The sequence below is a fragment of the Epinephelus moara genome, chromosome 8, assembly GCF_006386435.1.
Source record: "Epinephelus moara isolate mb chromosome 8, YSFRI_EMoa_1.0, whole genome shotgun sequence".
In the NCBI taxonomy this organism is placed as follows: domain Eukaryota; kingdom Metazoa; phylum Chordata; class Actinopteri; order Perciformes; family Serranidae; genus Epinephelus; species Epinephelus moara.
This window is the reverse complement of record NC_065513.1, coordinates 40,333,594-40,338,634: the sequence shown is the minus strand read 5'-3', so window position 1 is coordinate 40,338,634 and position 5,041 is coordinate 40,333,594. Positions and strand designations below refer to the sequence as shown.

Genomic DNA, 5,041 nt, shown 5'->3' with positions numbered 1-5,041 from the left:
AACCCAACAATGACTGTTTTAAATGAGGGTAAAATGTTAATGTGACCGCCCTCATATATCCATTAGTGCCTCTATTAACTGCCAACAATCAGGAACTCAACTATAATCGACTTGATTGACAGAAAATTTACTGGCCGCTATCTTGATAATCAATTAATCATTTCAATCGATTTTCAAGTAACATTAAACATGATGATTTGCTGCATTACTTTGTCATCATGATAGCAAACTGAATATCTAGTTTAAATATGTCACTTTGGAGTCCCTGAGTTATATTTTCTGACATTTGCTGGACGAAACAATTATTCGGATAAATAGTATCTGGAGTCGTCACAGATCCTGTCAGTCCCTCCTGAGACAGACGTGCCAACAGCCACGACAGTCGTGCCAGTCAGTGCGTGCAAATGTACACAGCCTTATCCTGTTGTGCAATTTAACAAATGACTTAACAAATGTAATCTCACTTAACTGAATAAAAAGCCTTTGCTTGCCACAGGCCAGGATTTATCATGAATAAAACATGACCCCCCCCCCCCCCCCCCCTTAATATAAAGAGAGAAAATACCCTCCTTTGAGGCCAACATTATGATTTGTGTCTCCTTAAAGAACAATGGCAAACAAAGACAAAGTGCTTATTATTTGATCTGAAATCCCATTTGTTTAATAGCAGATGTATGCACGGTTCAGCCTTGAGCATCTTTAATGCATAAATTTAAAACACTAATGTTTTCTGAGGCTTTGTGTTGGGACATGATAAGAAGAGCTGTTTTTCTGCTGTTCACCCTGCAGCCAGCGTAACACAAGATTTTACTGCTTTTGATATTAAAGGACAATTTGGACAGAGAGACATAAAGACATTGTGACTGCAGGGCTGCGAACCAGCTGAGACTACAGTCGCATCAATTTATTTCATGTAAACATGTGAATCGATATGTCTGCATGTTGTACAATATCAAATGTTTGCCACAAATACAGTTGTAGTCATAATACTCAACATGTCCAATGGGTAAATGCTTTTTATGGTTTATGTCATGAGGTTGAGGCACCATTTGAAGGCTGCAGCCCAAATACAGTATGCGTCAATCTCATGAATATATCTTGTTTTATTTATCTATTTGCTGTAGCACCATTTCCTGTTTCCTTTTGCTTTCCTTTGCATCTTTATTGTTTTACCTTGTACAGCAACATATTGCAGCCACTGTTACTAAAAATACTTTATTATAATAAAATATTTTCATGTCATGTCAGATTTTTTGTTGTTGTCTTTTTGTTGCTATAACAACATACAGACTTATGCTTTACATGTCACCTGAAGAAAATGTTGGCGTTGTACATTTCTGCAAACCATGAAAACGTTTCATTCGTTACATATCAACATTTCTAAAGTGACGTAGCATATGAGCTGAGTTTGTCACTGGAAGATGGAGGGGTGGTGGTGTGTCACCTAGGTGAGACTGTTTAAGACCAACAAACAACCAGCTGTGTTTAGCGAGCTGTTGCGGTATTTTTTACCAGGATAGTGCAGTTAAAAGTGGTTGTTTTTCACTGCGACACCACTGAGCTTTCTGCTGGGATAGGAGCATAACAAGACATTGCCACATTTCCAGCCGGGATAGTGCCACAAAAAGTGGTTGTATTTTACCAAGATCCCTGTGTTTCCAGTGAGGACAGTGCCAAAAAAATGTGGTTGTATTTAACTGAGAGAAAACTGCATTTCCAGTAAGGGATGGTGTCACAAAAACTAGTTGTTTTTTTTTACAGACATCACTGTGTTTCCAGCAGGGATAGTACCACGAAAAGCAGTTGTTTTTTTACTGTGACACTGTTACATTTCAAGCGAAGATAATGCCACAAAAAGTAGTTCTTTTTTTACCAAGATAGCTGCATTTCCAGCGGAGATGGTGCCATGAAAAGTGGTTGTTTTTTTACAGCGACATCACTGTGTTTTCAGCCAGGATAGTGCCATGAAAAGCAGTTGTTTTTTTTTTTCAGCCAGGATAGTGCCATGAAAAGCAGTTGTTTTTTTTTTTGAGACATCACTGTTTACGGCAGGAATAGTGCCACGGAAAGCAGTTGGTTTTTTTTAATAGAACATCACTGAATTTACAGCCTGGATTGTGTCCCTAAAACCAGGTGTATTGAAGTTTTACCACAGTGTTGTTGAAATGCTAAGTTTAAATGTATCAGCTACATAATATTGTACAAATGCAGAACCTTAAAATGCCAGCATTTTTTTCTGGCATTTGGGTTGTGTAAAGATTGGTTTGTTGTTTAAGTAGGAGCCATTAAAAGTGTAACAATGAGGAAGTTTTGTGATATAATGAGATCAAGTGATGCCTTATTGGAAAATGTTGATATAATTTGACAAAGATGTGGTGAAAATAAAAAAAGTAAATATGTTTTGTCATGGTGGCAGCAGTACTCTGCAGTATTCTTGGTAGTTCTTGTTACAGAAACACATTTCTTGAGGGTCTTTCTGTCTTTGGCTTTTCTTTTTAGTTCCACTGTGTCTTTCTTTTGTCTCACATGTTCGCGTGTTATTATCACTTGTGCCAGGCTTTTACTACAGAGCACTGTGGGACTTACATCAAACAAACAGGCATGTTTAAAGCCACAGAACTGTGGACAGATTAGGTTCTTCTTAAGCATACAGTAATATCACATACAGTCAGGTTTCAGATAAAACAAACATACTGACTGGCGGTCCTTTGATTGCTTTTTTTTATTCCAGTGAAAGAACCAGGAGGTGGAGCTTGGCGTTTCCTCCAATAATGGCTGCTGACTAATATGAGGGCTTACGGATCACTGCCTAAACTCATTACCCTCACTGTTTCTACCACACTACCGTGACTGCTCATAATTAGAGGAGTCTGATGTTGGCATCAATTATAAACAGTTGTCAAAGGACACAAGTCTGGCATTGTAGTAAACAGTGTATGTCCGTGGTACAAACATAAATTAGACCCTCAGAACATTACCATTTCTTTTCTTCTGGAAGTTGATCACAGCAGACATTCAATCCATGCACCTAAAACTGCCAATTAGCCTGTTTCCAAGTAATCCAATTAGCTGTGTTTGTAGTGTTTTCTTTGTTGCTTGTGAGACTGATACCAGTATTTGAACACCAGTATTATGACTCCAAACTAAGATTGTGTTTGTATGATATCTCATGTTTCTTCTGAGCATTGGCTCAGAAATTAAAGCCACATGTGAAGTCCCGTTTCCACCAAACACTTTCGGTATGGCACCTTTGGAAGCAACAGATGTGGTACCAAGACCCGAGGTCTGTTTAGCGTTTCCACCACAAACAGTAAATGTGGGTGGGGTTGTTGTCACTCACTGCTCCGTCCAGCACCCGCTGTATTTCCTCATCGCTGACACAGATGGACCTCAGCAGTGCCACCTGGCAACTCTAGCCACCAGTCCACACCCTTTACCTTCTCCATCTGAACTTAAACTTGCCACTCTCCAGTTCCCAAGCCAAGTCCCTACGGACTGAGCTACTGCCGCTTCGCTCATCTGTATAAATGTGCGAAAGAATATAAATTTGGTCAACCGTCTGACATGAATAACTGATAAAAGTAGGCCATTGGAAATATTTCTTCTGTGTTGTAACCATAAAATCCTATCAGATATTTCTAGAATTGGCCTGAGCTGAAAACACACGTTACATAAGCTTTTTTTGAGCCAACATTCATTAATGAACTCGCTGTATTCAGTCATATTCATAGAGCCAACCTGCGTACAGCCTCTAAAGTCAAGCTTTAATAAGATAACCCTTCTTATTGGGGTTAATCAGCTTAAACTGTTCACTGCAGTCCTGTGTGGCACTCCCTCCCCAGACAGGTCGCAAAGTCACTAAGCCAATTTCATTTCCTCTTGGATTACTGGATTTGGAGAGGGGGAGGGGATCTGAATATTAGCCAACACAGTAATTTGGAACCTCTGTCACGCAGGACGTCAACAGGAGGGGAGGTGAATTACTATTGGCCCAGTGTGGGAGGTGTGTTGTTTAGCCTTTATGGTAAATCCAGCGGCACACAGAGGGCAACTCCTCTGATCACTGCTCTGTCTACATGGAGAGGAAACTTCAGTCTGCTTTGTTTCTACCTGTTCTATAATTTAAAGTAAGCTTACTTACTAAGTAACAATAATCAGACTGTAGTTGAATCCCTATCGCACAGGAAGGATTGTGAAAACTGCCATTTATGCAAAGAGAATCACTATTACCAGGATACAGATCTCCACCTGCCTGACAGAATAATGCACCAAAATGCTGAAGTGTTGTTTCTGTTTGTGCAACTCTTACAAAAGTTGTAAATGACAAGTAGGAGTTCTGGCACGACTTCGTCTGCTTGCAAAGTGCACAGAGAGAAGAGGCGGTCAGAAGGACCAAATCTGCAGCCACACGTAGGATTATTGTGAACAACTTTCTTATGTAACCAACACACTTCAGCCTGTGGCCTTCATCAGGGTCAGTTGATTTGTCACAAACCTCATGACCATACACAAAGTTTATTCGTGGCCACATGCAGCATGTGGGAACACGAGTGGCTGCTCTTTTTATTATAATGTACGGGACACCCTGGTGGTCTAGGAGTTTAAAATACTGACCATGGCATCCAAGGCTGGGGACGTTTGTTGCATGTCATCCCCCGTCTCTCTCCCCTAATTTCCTGTCTGCTCTCTACTGCACACTGTAAAGAAAATCTTGTAACCTATATAAATGTTTTAAAAAACTGTTTTCTAACTATTCTATTTCTATCCTATTCAGGTTGGACCCCTTTGCTTTCAGAGCTGCCTTAATTCTTGGTGTCATAGATTCAACAAGGTGCTGGAAACATTCCTCAGAGATTTTGGTCCACATTGACATAATGACATCACACAGTTGCTGCAGATTTGTCGGCTGCACATCCATGATGAGAATCTCCCGTTCCACCACATCCCAAAGGTGCTCTATTGGACTGAGATCTGGTGACTGTGGAGGCCATTGGAGTACAGTGAACTCACTGTCTTGCTCAAGAAACCAGTTTGAGATGAT

At 40.3% G+C, this 5,041-nt stretch overlaps 1 long non-coding RNA gene across 1 annotated transcript in view; it reads left to right on the top strand.

Moving 5' to 3' along the window:
- Window positions 1-4,065: 4,065 nt before the first annotated feature.
- The window catches only part of LOC126394435 (uncharacterized), a 310,194-nt gene continuing 309,218 nt past the window's right edge, over window positions 4,066-5,041 (top strand). The window contains exons 1-2 of the long non-coding RNA XR_007570360.1: window positions 4,066-4,127; window positions 4,775-4,951. This is a non-coding gene — a long non-coding RNA (uncharacterized LOC126394435). The remainder of the gene's footprint in view (window positions 4,128-4,774; window positions 4,952-5,041) is intronic.